Here is a 16,638-nt window from a genome sequence, read left to right as displayed (position 1 = left end):
GGGGCCTGATAGGAATATCTACCTAAGACCTGACATGTTGATAAAAACACAGCTAAGAAACAGGGAGGATTTAGCCAAGTTTGGGCAGAGTGAATGCATATAGAACCAATCCTCAAAAATATAAAGACCTATTTTATAGAAAAAGGATTCAGTTTGATTGGCAGCCTCCGAAAGCAGAGTTAGGACAACAGATAGATGCTCTGAGAAGGCAAATGCTTCTCAGTATGCTGGAGCCATATGTTACAGCCAGAGTCCCTCCAAGAACGAGGTTGATGGGGGAATGGTGAGTTTCCATCTTAGCTTAGGTATTGTATCAGCCACGGCTCTTAGGTTGCTAGCAATGGAAATACTCTGAATAATTTTTAAAATATGAAAATAAACATAAATGTAAATATAAATATAAATATAAATATTGGTTGGGGTTCAAGTAGCCCACATCATCTTAGGGAAAGACGAATTAAGTCTCAAATCAGATACCAGGACAGCTCTAGGGACCTTGGTAGAAGAAACTAAGAAACTAAGAAACTAATGGCTTATCTTTTCAGGGAGCCACCTTTGGACTGAATATGTTACTTGGCTCAGTTTAAGATTTCAGTTTTAAGCTGAAGCATGTGATTGCCCTAGCTTAGATCACATGCTTTTCCTAAAGCATTTCACTTTGCCTATGTCATGCAGGGCAAGAGAAGGTCATGCATGGAGTTGCATAGGTTGTGTATTGCACAGCTCAAAGGTTTCCATTCTCATGTGCTGAAAGGGCTCGTTCCCCAAATTGGAATAAATGCTGGGGTGAGGGGCAAAAATCAATAGATAAGTCAGGGTCATCATTTATCAAAAAAGTAATAGGGGGCATCTTATAAGGGATGGTTTATTTAGGAGAACTCTCAACCCTGAAGGATTCTTGTAGGTGCTAATTCTTTGATCTTCTGATAGTCTTGAGCATGGCATGCTCAATAAACTGAGAATCAAGGTGTTTAGGGTTATTTTGTTTTCAAATTAAGTTGAAGGTGGAAACATAAATCTTTATATGTGGAGACAGAGTGTCTAGTCCTGAGCAATTCTTTCATCCTACTTTGCCATTTTCAATTGTCTTTCCTATTTCCTGCCTTTGCCTTATCCTCCTTAACCTCCTGTGGGGCTTTGGTTCTTTTCTATTGGTTCTGGAATGACACTGTTAAGTTGCACAATTAAAAGTGTGAACTGTCCTTTCAAGAGACATTCAACTTCTTGTTTTGATGATTTTTGCACAAATATACACAAATCTCTTTATATTTGGAATATTTCAATTATTTTTATATGTTTTAAACTTCATTTTCAAGTATTTTACCTGCAGTTTAGTTATTTCCCATCTTTAGGCTGATATTCCATTTTTGACCTTGTAAATTCCTGCTGGGCTGGCCCTTTGAAGAAGAAAGGAATTCTGCTGAGCCGGCAGGAACTGACAGCCATCTCTCATCTCTCATCCCACACTGTACTGTAATGGGCAGTAATTCCCCAAACAATGCTGAGCAGCCCCACACTGCTGGCTAAGTGCTCACATTAGGATCAAGCTCAATTTTCTTTGTGAACATAGACCTCCAAATATGGTATTTTACTAAAACCTTATTAAGCTCTTCCTTCTGGCATTCCAATTTTGTTAGGGGGAGTTTGGAAAAACTTTGCCCAATATGTAATTATGGAATTATATGTTGTGAAAGACAACTTTTTTCCCCTTAAGAGCTTTATTGAGAAATAATTTGTATCCTGTAAAATTCAATGTACTGTTCAATAAGTTTTGATATGTTTACAGAGATGGGCAATTGTTATTGCAATAAGAAAAGAAGAGAAAACAAAGAAAACCCAAGACTGTTTTCTTAGTTCCTGCCCAGTTGATTTGATCCTTGATCATCAAATACTCGGAGTTTATTCTTCTTCCTGTATGAGAGCAGACAAACATTGAAACATATTAAATGACCTAAAACTTTTCTTCAACTACATTCTCTTCTGGGGATTATATGATTTTATTATGTTATATTCTGCAAGGACTGGTTGTCTAGACCACTTACAGATTAATTAGCCATTCTCTGGATTTATTTCTAATTCTTCTAAGTGTGTTTTATTTTCATTTTTTCCGCTTAAGCTTGGTCTACCTCTGAAAGGAACATCTGTAGTGATTTGTAAAGACCCTAGAACAATATTCTCCCTCAGCTGACATATGCGGGGCTCACGCAGTGTCTATAAAATATCCTGGGGTTCATTTTTAAGACCTTTGCCCGGGGTACATAGATAAAAGAATTGGCAGGGAACCAAAGTTTTGTCTCTCCATACACGCAAGGTTGGAGCCAAGTCACAGATCAAAGAGGGAGAGAAGAAAGAAAACTGGCTAAGTTTCTGTTTTGAACTATCCACCTCTGAATAACACCAACTTCCTTTCTTGCAGATCATTGGCTTTCCATGAAAGGATTTAAAGGAGATAATTAAAAGTAGGCACTCCTTACTGCTACACAGGATGATTTTCCCTTGTTCTTATGTATTATTCTACCCTTGTGATCCTCAAAGATCTTCATCCATGCTGAACTGAGTCCTATAAAAATAGATTGGGAAATCTAAAATCTTCCTTTAGGGTCTGTATGTGTGTGTGTGTGTGTGTGTGTGTGTGAGTATACATACATGTTCTTGTATATATACTATACATATACACTATTTTATGTATATATAAATATACATATATGAAAAGAGACTATTAACAAAGAAAGGAATAATAATTACAAAAATGAAAACAGTGGGAGAGTCAGAGAGATAGAGAAGAGCACAAGGTGAGATGCAATTATTCTTAAGATGTAGGACTTGGGTTCTTTGTTTAGTATGATGCTTCAAAATCTAAGTATATGTTCCCTCTCTCTCTCCAGATACATGTATCAACTATTATAACCATTTTTGGAAAAGAATAAAACTTCATGACTAATTAGCATTTATCCAAGGAATACATGAGCAGATTAAGAAATATATAACAATATATATAAGTATCTTGATTCCAAGAAAGCAATGGTCAAACTCTACTATTTCTGATAAAAAATGTTTAGTGAACCTTAAAGAGAGAAATTTCTTTAACTTCACAAAGACTGTCGGAGAACTGCAGGAAATATCATATTAATGGTGAAACACAGAGTCATTCCACCCAAGCCTGGAATTCTACTGGAAGGTGCAATAAAAAAAGACAAATAAATTAGGAATAATAATGTTGGGGGAAAAATTGGCATTGTTTGCAGATAATGTGTGATTTATGTTGATACTGAAAAGAAAATAATGAAATTGTTCTGCAAGATGGCTGATTAAGATCAAAACACAAAAACCAACAGCTTTTCTGTATATTTAAAACCACTTTAAGATATAATAGAAAAAACATCCTTTTCACATAGAAACATGAAAATCTATAGAAAAACTTGAAAAGACCAAAATGGAGGTAGTTAAATTTAGAGACATAGTGTGTATCTGAATATAAATACTCAATATTTGTTTATTCAACCAATATTTATTTAGCTCATAGTGAATATCAGGTTTTTCCCTCATACTGATGATATCTTAGGAAAAAATAACTTTGCAATGGGGGAGTAATAGATATTAAAGAATTAGAAGCAAATGGTATGTCATATAGTGATAAATATGAAATAAAAATAAGGCAGTCAAAAAGAATTGAGAGTACAAAATGGGGACAAAGGGGTTTGCTATTTAAATATGATCATCAAAGTTCTTTTTCATTTTTATTTATTTCTAAAGATTTTATCTATTTATTCAAGAGAGAGAGCACAAGCCGGGTGTGGGGGTGGGGAGAGGCAGAGGGAGAAGTAGACTTTCCACTGAGCAGGGAATGCACCTCAGACCCCGAGATCATGACCTGAGCTGAGGGCAGATGCTAAACTGACTGAGGCACTCAGGAGCCCCTGTCATCAGAATTCTTATCAGAGAAGTAATATTTTATCAAAAATAGTAACTATCTGGATGAAGAGTATGCATGCAGGAGGAACTCCAGCAGAAGAGCCCTGAGCAGAAGCATAGCTTGTCAGTTGTGAGCTGCAGAGCAATGAGCATCAGTGAGTGGGGAGGTGTGGTGACACTGGGCCAGGTGGTATAGAGCCATGTAGCCTGTTCTAAGAACTTGGCTTTCAGGGCAACTGGGAGTCTCGGTTGGTTAAGCATTCGACTCTTGATTTTGGCTCAGGTCATGATTTCATGGGATGGACCCTCATATAGGGCTCCATACTCAGTGAGGAGCCTGTTTAATAAGATTCTCTCTCTCTCTCCCTCTGCCTCTCCCCTTGCTCCCTCTCTCTCTCTACAATAAATAAATCTTAAAAAAATGAGTAACTTGACTTTCTCTTTGAGAGGGATGCAAGATACTGATCGATTATGAGTATAGGACTAACATGATCTAACTTGATTTTTAAGAGAATTACTTTGGCTGTTGTGTTGAGAAAAGACTCAACAAGGGGAATTGGCTATGAGAACAATGAGGCTAGTTAAGAAGTCATTGTGACAGTACAGGGTAGGATTGAACTGGCTGAGAAGTGGTCAAGTTCTAGGTTTCTTTTTTTTTTTTTAATTTTTTATTTATTTATGACAGTCACACACACACACACACACAGAGAGGCAGAGACACAGGCAGAGGGAGAAGCAGGCTCCATGCACCGGGAGCCCGACGTGGGATTCGATCCCGGGTGTCCAGGATCGCGCCCTGGGCTGAAGGCAGGCGCCAAACCGCTGCGCCACCCAGGGTTCCCAAGTTCTAGGTTTCTATTAGGGCAAGGGCAATAGAAATGGCTGACAGATTAAATGTGGGGTATGCAAAAAGAAGAATGAGTCAGGGATGGATCTGAAGGTGTTTATGTTTAGCAAACAGAAGGTGAAGTTGTCATTTACTGAGGGCAAGCCAATGGCTTAACTTTCAGAGGAGCTGTCACACTGCTTTCCAGAATGGCTGCACCAATTTATAAGCCCATACTGCACTAGGCTTCTCTTTTCTCCACATCCTAACCAACACTTGTTGTGTTACCTCTTGTTGGTTTTTATTTTTGTTTTTCTTACTAATAGCCACTGTAACAGGTATGAGGCACCATCCCATTGTGGTTTTGGTTTGCATTTCCCTGATGACTAGTTGTTATAAATACATTTTCATGTACCTGATAACCATTAACATGTATTTTTTTCGAAAAATGTCAGTTCACTTCCTGTGCCCTCCTATTTTTTTAAAAAAAGATTTTATTTATTTATTCACAAGAGACACAGAGAGGCAGAGACATAGGCAGAGGGAGGAGAAGCAGGCTCCATGCAGGGAGCCCAATGTGGGACTCAATCCTGGGACTCCAGGATCATGCCCTGAGCCAAAGGCAGATGCTCAACCACTGAGCCACCCAGGTGTCCCTACTATGCCCATTTTTAATCAGATTGTACTTTTGCTGTTGAGTTGTATGAGTTCTTCATGTATTTTGGATATTAATCCTTGTCAGATATATGATTTGTAAATATTTCCTCTCATTCAGTAGGTTGCCTTTTTGTTTTGTTTGTTCTTTTCTCTTCTTTCTTCTCCTCTTTCTTTCTTTCTTTCTTTCTTTCTTTCTTTCTTTCTTTCTTTCTTTCTTTCTTTCTTTCTTTCTCTTTGGCTTTGGAGAATCTTCTTAGTTTGATGTAGTCCCACTTAAGGATTTGTGCTTTTGTTGCTTATGCTTTTGGTGTTAAATCCAAGAAGTTATTACCAAATTCCATGTCAGGGAGCTTTTCCCTATATTTTCTTCTGGGAGTTTTAAGGCTTTAGGGCTTACTTTTAAGTCCTTTAATCTTTTTTAATTTTTGTGAGTGGTAGGAGATAGGGGTCTAGTTTCATTCTTCTGCATGTGATATTCAGTTTTCCCAACAACATTTACTGAAGAGACTACTCTTTTCTCATTGAGTATTCTTGGCTCACTTGTCAAATATTGTTATATCTATATCTATCTATCTATCTATCTATCTATCTATCTATCTATCTATCTAGTAGGGGTTTGTTTTTGGGCCCTCAGTTCTGTTCCATTGGTCTATGTGTCTGTTTTATGCCATTATCATATTGTTTTGATACCATAGTTAAAAATCAGGGACTGTGATGTCTCCAGCTTTGCTCTTCTTTCTAGGATTGCTTTGGCTCTTCAGGATCTTTTGTGCTTCCATACAAATTTTATGATTTTTTTCAATTTCTTTGAAAAATGCTATTAGAAATTTTATAGAGATTTCATTGAATCTATATGGGTGGTTTGGGTAGTATAGACATTTTAACAATATTAATTTCTCCAATCTATGAATACCAGATAATTTTCCATATGTGTCTTAGTCTTTCATCAAAATTTCAGAGTTTTCAATATTTAGATCTTTTACCTCCTTGGTTAGATTTATTTCTAAGTATGTTACTGTTTTTGAGGAGATTGTGAATGGGATTATCTTCTTTTTTTCATTTTCATATATTTAATTGTTAGTGTGTAGAAACAGCTGATTTCTCCTGATTTTGTATCCTTTGATTTTTGTACTTGATGATTTATTCCACAGTGTTTTGATGGGGTCTTTAGGATTTTCTATATGTAAGATAATATCATCTATGAAGACAATTTTACTTCTTCCTTTCTGATTTGGATGTCACTTATTACTTTTTCTTACATGATTGTTCTGGCTAGGACTTTCACTCTTATATTGAACAGAAGTAGTGAGAATGGTACCCTTATTCCTGATCATAGAGAAAAAGCTCTCAATCTTTCACCATTGAATATGATGTTAGCTGTGGACTTGTTCTATATAGTATTTAATATGGTGAAGTAAGTTTCTTCTAAATGCAATTTTTAAAGAGTGTTTATCATGAGACTGTTTTGTATTTTGTTAATTGCTTTGTCTGCATCTATTGAGATGATCATATATTTTTTATGTTTCATTCAATTAATTGTATATTGCATTTATTGACTTACATATACTGAACCATCTTGCATCCCTCAGATAAGTCCCAATTGATCATGGTGTATGACCATTTTAATGTGCTGTTGAACTCAGTTTTCTAATAATATTTTTTTAAAATTTGCATCTATATTCATCAAAGATATTGGTCTGTAGTTGTCTTTTTGTTTTTTTTTGTAGTATCTTTATCTGGCTTAGGTATCAGTATGATGCTGCTGTCATAAAATGAGCTCGAGAAAGTTTCTTCTTATTCAATTTTTTAGAAGAGTTTGAAGGATCATTACTAACTCTTTAAATGTTTGGTAGAATTTTCCAGTAAAGCCACTGGTCTTGGACTTTTTTGGTTGCTGTTGAAATTTTGGTTCACTGATTCATTCTCCTTGCGTGCTGTTGAACTGTTCAGATTTTCTGCTCCTTCATGATTCAGTCTTTGTAGATTGCATGTTTGTAGAAATCTATCCATTTCTTCTAAGTTAGCCAGTTTATTGTGTAATTGTTCATGGTAGCCTCCTATAATTTTTTGTATTTCTATGATGTCCACTGTAATGCCTCTCTTTTCTTCATGATTTTATTGCTGTAAGCCTCCTTTCTTTTTTCTTAGTCCTGCTTAAGGTTTGTCAACATTTTAAATCTTTTTTTAAAGAGATCTTAGTTTTGTTGATCTCTTTGATCATTTTTCTTTTTTTTTAAGATTTATTTATTTATTTAAATAATTTAAAAAATCATTTAATGACTTATGTTTAAATAATTTTGTATCTTTAAATATTACTTTATGTTGCTTAAATTAGAATTTGATGAATACATTACTTAGTAAATATTAACATTGTAATCTTAAAAACAGTATTTCTTCTTCATATTTTATGCAAATTTTATCTTTTTTGCAAACTTATGCTCTGCCAATTATTCACATATGAGGAATTTTTGGGACATCCATGTGGCATTACCAGGACATCACAATTTGGTGGGTAGGGCTTCTTAAATTGGAAGAATCATGCTTAGAATAAAATAAACATTGTCAATATACAGGGTTGGCCCTATAAAGTCAGTGGCATGTGCAATCAGTTTAATAAAATAAGACTGTGTAGCATAAATATCATACTGTATAACAAAATAGGTTAAAGTTTAAAAGGAGCTTTTGTGACTAGAGAGAAAATCCAAATTACCTGATAATTTATCTCTTTCTCTGACAATATACCATGTTTTAATGGCTTAGTTTTCCTTTATGGAAAAAGAGCTACATCGGAAGGGAAAACATCAGTTTCCACATTAAAGGAAGAATAAAATTTTAAAACTTTAGGAAATAAGCTTGGATACATAACTATAATAATTGAGTCAAAGGATCAGTGAGTACTCATTAGTACTCACATCATGTTTTCTTGGCAATACTGGTATACATACGGGGAAAACATAAATCAGGAAATTCTCATTATAAGTTAAATGTTTGAGAAAAAGACTTGTTTTGGAATATATCATGTATAATTGAAAAATATAATTATTTAAAATAATGATGCCTTAGGATATAGTAATAAGTTTAAGATGCTGTGACTGGTTTTTAAAGGAATATATTTAGTTATTTTTCACAAAATAAATATTTATTGAATATCTGCCATGTGCATATAAATTTTGTGATTTTGACTTTATATATTCAGAGAGGAAACAAAAAAATATTTCATTCTTTTCAGCAGTTTGGTGAAGTGAACGTCATAAGATGTAAATCTATCATTACCTCAGTCTACATTTTCAAGAGCTTTTCAGAGTGAGTATTCCTCTGCTGCGAATGTGTTCTAGTGTTTAAATCTACATTTTGGGGAAAGAGGGATTATAATAAGTCCCCTGAATGCAAATCAATGTGAATAATTTCAGTGTTTGTAGAAACTCTGAAAATGTTGGACTGATTTAGACTTATGGGATGCTGATCTCCAAAAATGGTAATTTCCTAACGAATTTTCATGCAAAATTTGACTCTTGGCATTTCACTGTAAATATCCACATTAGAATGGACAGCTTCCCCCCATCACCAGGATTGATATGTGTGACTGCACTGAAATTTTATCTTCAAGATCATAAACGAAACAAAATAGCTGTTATTAACAATAATAAGAAAGAGTATTTATTAGCCAGACACTATTCTAAAAGATTTACATAAATTAACGTACTCAACCTTCTCAACCACATTATCAAGACAATTCTTTCTGACTCTAGATGACTGAAGCAAAGGAAAACTTCAAAGATATCAATTGAAAAACTTTCAAAGAACTTAAATAGAAACTTCACAGGAAAAAAGCAATGTCAAATGGTTAGTAAACACAAAAGTAGCTACTTTCATGAGTAATTCAAGGAATTCACATGTGCATAATGTCCAAGTGTCATCTTTCAGTTATAAAATAAGCAAAATTAGAAAACCGTAGCAACAAAAACAAAAAACCAAAACAGTACTGGTAAAGGTGATAGATAAAAATGTATCCTTCAATTTAAAAGAAAACTTTAACTAAGTTTCAATTAGACACTCAAAGAGGGAATTATGAACTGGAATATTGTGTTGAAAAACTAAACTATATGTAGCCCAAATAGCTAAAAAATAAAAAATATAGGCATGGAGGAGTATTGAATACGTCTAAGTATACCGAGTAGACAAAATGGAGAAGTAACATGTGTAGACCTAATGACTAAAAGTTTTCAACAATTAAAAAAAAAAAGTAAGGCCTTTTTAATTCACAAATTCAAATATATCTTTGAAATGTATCTTGACGAATTGGTGCACACTATGGATTTGCAGATCTCACCTAGAACTCCCAAGGTGAAACTACAGAACACTAAGAATTAAATTCATATATTTAGAGACACAAAAACTATAACAGCAATACAATCAGATTACAAAATAACAGGAGCAAAATCAGTTTATGTAGATACACAACATCTAAAGGTAGGAACAAAAAAGTTGGAAAAACATGTGTTAAAGGAAAGTTGAAAGAAAGCTGATTTATTAAACCAAATGGAATTTAAGATAAAAGATAATGATAAAATGAAAAGCCATCAAAAATAAAACAATTGCAAACTAGTTATGAACCTGAGATCATAGCTTCAGATTAAACAAGTGGAACCAGAAAAAATTAGAAGCAGAAACTGACAAATTCACTAAGTGGGAGACTTAAATCTCTCTCAGAAAATGGCAGATCAAATAATCAGAACCATATAAGTGCTTTAGTGGTTTCGACAACACAAATATTCAAGTAGACACATAAAGGTCTGCAACCAATCAAAGGAAATAAGGGATATTTATTGAAAGTGTACAATAAACATTATACTTAAAAAATAGAATTTCAGAAGTGATTTTGTTAAAACTAGAGCAAGGAGAACCTGGCTGGCTCAGATGGTGGAACACGTGACTCTTGATCTTGGGGTTTGGGTTCGAGCCCCCTGTTGGGCATATAGATTACTTTAAAATAAAATCTTAAAAACAAATAAAAATAAAGCTAGAGCAAATCAAGGCTATGCATTCTCTTATCTTCTACAATTTAGAATTCTGTCTGAGGTATCATGCAATGCAGTAAGACAACAGAGAAATATAAAGTTTTAAGTATGAGAAAGAAAATTATCATTTTTTTCAAATATTAATATTGTATACACAAAAACTATGGACAGATATTTACAACAAATTAGAAAGTTTAACAAGGTTGCTGGATAAAGAATGAATATATAAAATTAGTAGTATTACTATGGAACCAATTAGAAAATGGAAAATCTACATATCACAAACATAATGTTCATAATAGCAACACAAACTGAAAAATACCTAGGAAGTACAGGGGCAGAACTCTACCTTTGCTGTTCTAAACTTTAAAGGCTGATTTAGAATCACAAAAAGAGTTTTTATTTTTTTATTTTATTTTATTTTATTTTATTTTATTTTATTTTATTTTATTTTATTTTATTTTATTTTATTTTATTTTATTCCCTCCCCACCAAAGTATTTAAGATGATAATTAAATGAACATTGTAAAGGCTTGTAAATAGGTTACTTTAGGTGAGTGGTCTTCAACTGATGTATTTATCCTATCTCCTCACCAGTATAGATGACATTTTTATTTTATTTTATTTTTTTTATTTTTTATTTTTTTAGATGACATTTTTAAAATCTCTGTGAAAACTTTTAATTCTCACAATGGTTGAGGGAGAACCATTTAGTGTATAGTGAGTGGGTAGGCATGATAGTCATTCAGCAAATTTTCAACCTTCAAATGTTCCATCAGACATAATTGACTTGAAATGTATCTATCATAACTATTAAAGAATGTTAATACTTGTTCACTATTTTGGAAAAATTACATCCACAAACAGCAGGGCCCCTTGTGGTAGAAGAATTACAAATGTACATACACTTGGGGCACCTGGGTAACTCAGTCTGTTAAGCTTTGGACTCTTGGTTTCAGCTCAGGTCATGATCTCAGGGTCGTAAGACTGAGCCCTGTGTGAGGCTCCATTCTAGTGCAGAATCTGCTTGGGACTGACTCTCTTCCTTTCTGTCTCCCTCCCCATTGGCCCCTCCCTGCATGCACTCTCTCGCTCTCACTAAAATAAATAAGTAAAATATTTTTAACAATTTAAAAAAAGAATATAAAGATAGTAAAGTGTGCATGACAAAATATTTGTTCCTAAAGGGAAAATTAGCCCCGTGGAACTGAGAGCCAGCTATAGGTTATTAGATACTAATTCTTAAGGAGGTTCTTGTTGTAAAGTTCAATTAAAAATATTAAATAGAATAATCTATTCATAATGAATGAATGCTTAGTCTGTGGCCTAACAATATTTATATATAATTCTTAATTTGTGTGTTTCAATCTCAAAGAGTATTCTGGGATTAACAAATTATAGAATGTTAAAAAGTCAAATCAGTACTTCCACCCCTTCTATTTGAACACATAGACCTTCAATATTATAACATTTCGATATGATAACAGAAATACGTGAAATTTATCTGGCCAGAAGAAATAATTTTAGTAGAAATATAAAAAAAATAGTGGCCAGGGTGATGTAAGTGAAGTGTTACATAAGATTTCTGGAAAGTTCCAAGAAAGGAAATAATTCAAGTGGAAGGAGTGTCCGTTTTCCTATGCTCCCTTTCCCCCTTGGTAATTCTTGATGTCTGGAAAGAGTATGTAATGTTTGGAGTCTTAGTAAATAACCTCGAGGTTGAGCTGGGGAGAGCAAAGCAGGTAGAGCAGCCTGAGAGACTGATGCAGTTGTAAAGCTTCCTATCAGCCCTGAGTGACAGCTCTCAGTTTATTTTACATGAGAAGAAAAAAAAATCCTTACTCCTTTAAGTCATTGTTATTTTGGATTTTCTGTTACATACAGCCTAACTGAATCCTAATTATTGCCACCTCCCTCCTCCCTACCTTCCTTCCTTTATAAAAAGTATGAAACCACTCATTACAACATATATGAGTCTGAAGAGCTAAAATAAGAAAAAAAGGAGAAAAAGAATTGGAATTAACATATTAAAAACCTGGAACAAATGTTGTAAATAAAAAATGACACTGCTAGTTTGAAAAATATCCGTCTGCCGTCAAAGGGTATAAAATCTAGGTTTAATATATGCTTTTATGTATGTGTGAAATAGCATTTTTTAGTGATGATTGGCCAAAAGTAAATTTCCTCCATAGCTCTTATTAACTTTTACACTTCCCAGCATGGACTAGCTTTGATCAATAAAGATAATATTTTTTTTCTTTTTTCATTCCAATGAATGCTAGGTCCATTGGTTACCTTAATGGTAATGGTAAGATAAGATTTGATACTAAAAGATATTAAAATATATGTTTAAAATTTATTAAGTATAATGATTGTAAGTATTGCTATACATTTATTTATCTAGGGAAGTTTTATTTCATTTTATTTTTTGTATATTTTTAAATTGGAGTTCTATTTGCCAACATCTAGCATAACACCCAGTGCTCATCCCATCAAGTGCCCCCCTCAATGCCCATCACCCAGTTACCACATCCCTCCGCCCACCTCCCCTTCCACTACCTTTGTTTTTTTCCCAGTGTTAGGAGTCTCTCATGTTCTGTCACCCTCACTGATATTTCCCACTCATTTTCTCTCCTTTCCCCTTTAATCCCTTTCACTAGTTTTTATATTCCACATATGAGTGAAACCATATGATTGTCCTTCTCCGATTGACTTACTTCACTCAGCATAATACCCTCCAGTTCCATCCACGTCGAAGCAAATGGTGGGTATTTGTCATTTCTAATGGCTGAGTAATATGCCATTGTATACACAGACCACATCTTCTTTATCCATTCATCTTTCGATGGACACTGAGGCTCCTTCCACAGTTTGGCTATTGTGGACATTGCTGCTAGAAACATCGGGGTGCAGGTGTCCCGGCGTTTCATTGCATCTGTATCTTTGGGGTAAATCCCCAGCACTGCAATTGCTGGGTCATAGGGTAGCTCTATTTTTAACTTCTTGAGGAATCTCCACACTGTTTTCCAGAGTGGTTGTACCAGTTCACATTCCCATGCAACAGTGCAAGAGGGATCCCCTTTCTCCACATCCTCTCCAACATCTGTTGTTTCCTGTCTTGTTAGGGAAGTGCTATCTTCTTATTAATTGAAAAGATTTCTAGAGCAAAGTCATAGTAAATGATGAATTTTCTCTAGGGTTATTCACATACTTCTGGATAATCTCCATTGCTCCCAGTTTAAAACGGTAAAAACATCACTTTTTCATTACCGTTCACCCATTCTCCTGGCTCTGTCATCCTTATATTTCTTTTGCATTGTCAAAGTTTCTTATTTTTATTATGTGTGGTAACTAAAATGAATTTTTCTATATTTTTTCTTCTGGTGGATCATAAAATCTTAAAATATTATGATTACAAAATAATATTCACTCTGAAATGATGTTTTATGATTGAGCCCTGATGTAAATGAATGTAAGGTCATCTCACTAAGCCTTGCTCAAAATTGTAGAATAAGGTAATTTTATTTCTATTCTTTAGTTATTTAGTGTCATTCCATCTTTTAAATTTCTTTATGTTTATACAATGCTTTTTGCAAAGTGATCTGTTTTCCTTGATTTTACAATTATATATTTTTTTATTTCTTAACAGAAGACACATTACATTCTCAACATTGTCTTCCACATCTTAATTGTCTATCTGTTCAATGAAATCCATGTTTTTTTCTTGAAATTATTTTCCTCAAATCTCTCTACCTCTGTCCTCTTTTGGACTGATCGCCTCCTTTATCTCCTATTTATTTGTTATTCTGTAAGTTTGATCATACGGTCTTGTTTCTTGGTTTCTTTAAATTTCTTCTTTCTTAAATTATCTTTTTATTTTAATGAAATATAGCTGGATTGAAATTAACTAATAAAACCTCCTTATTTCTTGCATGTCTGAAATCATCTTGTTTTGTGTCAACAATCTTGCTGACAGTTTGATTTGGTTTAGATTTCTAGGTTTAGAATAAATTTTCCTCAAAACATTGGAGGCATTACTCCATATTTGCTAGAATTAAAGATTGTTGAAAAATGTCTGATGGTGTTCTTTTTGCCATTTCTTTGTAGAAAATGTTTCCAATGCAAGTTAGTGCTCATATTCTTTTTATGAGACAGCACAATATTCATGCCAAAATGAAACTTACTGATATTTTATTAAAGAAAATGTGAGATTGAGAACTGATTGGGAGAAGAGGTTTTTTAACTTTGCTAATGGTAGGTCTTAAAGGGCAAAGTTATTTACAAAATGCTGAAAACGTGTTTATAATATAGATCCTTGAGAAATGCGAGAATACAATGTATCTAACAATCATAGGTAAGGTCTTGCAGAATGACAAGGACTTGGTTTGTAAATGAGGAAATGAGCCTGGAATCAGTGGTCTTGATCTTTTGGGGTGCCCTTGAGGCCTTTAATATTTAATGAAATCCATGGATCTTCTACCTAGAAAGTTGCAAATACACACAGAGCTATTATGTCATATTTCAGAAAATTATAGAGCCTCTTGAAGAAATTCATATTCCTCTAACTTCCAGGTATACCGGGTTAATGGATTCCATAAGGTAAGTTCTGGCCGGACCTAGGGTTCTTGAATTGTGGTTCGGGGATAAGTAGCATTAGCCACACTGGAGAGCTTGTAGAAATGCAGGTTCCCAGGCCTTGCCTTCTCCCAAGCAAATTCCATGGAACATACAAAGACGTGTATGACATATTTCCTATTCCTGTCCAACTTAAAATTTGGTTGGGACAAAGGGACACACTTGGGAAGTTAAATGTAACTGCAGTGACATAGGATCTAAAATATAGGGAGATGGAATGATTAAATTCTCGGTAAGTGGTATCACTACCTTCTACTGTGACAGGAGAGAGCCATCAAGCTGGGGAGCAGGAGCAGGTGGCACTGGAGGTCTGTGTGAAAGTGTGAGGAGGTGGAGGGTCACAGGTGTGGAGAAAGAACAGTGGCAGGGACCCGGCAAGAGTGAGGAGGGCATGTCAGCAGCCCCCGTTAGTCAGTTCACTACAGATGGGTTACCTAAATGGCGCAGGAGTACTTCAAAGAAGGTTTATGCAGTCACAACACTACATATATAGCTTTATTTTATCTTTATGTGTGGAATATAGATTTATTGCCAAAAAATTATGCAAAACAAAAATGTATAAATCAGAAAGTAAAACTCCCTATGAACCTGCCCCTAAAGATAGTCATTTGGTGCTGTCAATGCAAAATGAACAAACTTTAAAAAAATTTTTACAGAGGATGGAGAAGGGTTTTATTTAAGCTCAAGTGAGGACAGCAGCCTGAGATACACAATCTCTACAAAGAAGAGAGTGGTCTGCGGAAGGAGCATTTGGGGCAGTATTATATATGTTTTTGTATAAAGAATTACATATTATCATGACGATGGACATTCCAGGAAGTTACAGGCTTTATATTATGTTTTTAACATGTGCAAGCCCATGACCTTAATCTTATTAAAACCAGGGAGGGCTTTTGGCTTTTCTTATCTTTATGTTTGGGATGCTCCTTTTTGGTTATTGCATTTGGTTTTTTAATGAAGCAGATGTACAATGTGTGCTTGGGACAGAAATACAGTCCAGGCTTTGAGGTCTTGCTGAGTCATTTTGACCTTAACCTTGGTAAATGTTAAAGGATAGTTTCCCTGGGAGCCCAGGAGCAGGCCCTGCAAACATTAAAACTTGAAAACCTCCTTTATCAGTTTGTAGGGGAAGATGGGTGAATCTGGGTGTTCTTTCGGTCAGCTCTTTCAGGACATGTTCTCAGAACTTTGAGAATTGTCTGCTTCAGAGGTTCTGAGAGAGGGATATGCACCACTGCACCCTCTGCCTCCCCCAACCAGGGCCTGCACCTGACTCTGGAAGGCTCTGTCCGCCCTCACCCCTCTCAGGCCCTGCCCAGATCGCATTTCTTCAAAGGCCGTTCTTGACCTTTAAAGCTGGTTGGCCCTCCAGGTTTGCCCAGAGTGAGGGGATTCCTGGACTGGGGACCCTGGGTGCCAAACCCTTGGGAACCCTGTCCCCAGTCCCAGCCCCTCCTTGTTTTTCTCTCTAATCCTGATCTGCAAACTCTATTTCCCCTACTTCTTTGTTTACTGCCCGGCTCCCCTCACTGGAATTATAAGCCCCAGGAGAGCAGGGCTCTTTGTTCTGTTGACTACAGCATCCTAGGA

This window comes from Canis aureus, chromosome 11 (assembly GCF_053574225.1).
Source record: "Canis aureus isolate CA01 chromosome 11, VMU_Caureus_v.1.0, whole genome shotgun sequence".
NCBI classification, from domain to species: Eukaryota; Metazoa; Chordata; class Mammalia; order Carnivora; family Canidae; genus Canis; species Canis aureus.
The sequence above is the reverse complement of the archived record's forward strand: the minus strand, read 5'-3'. Positions refer to the sequence as shown.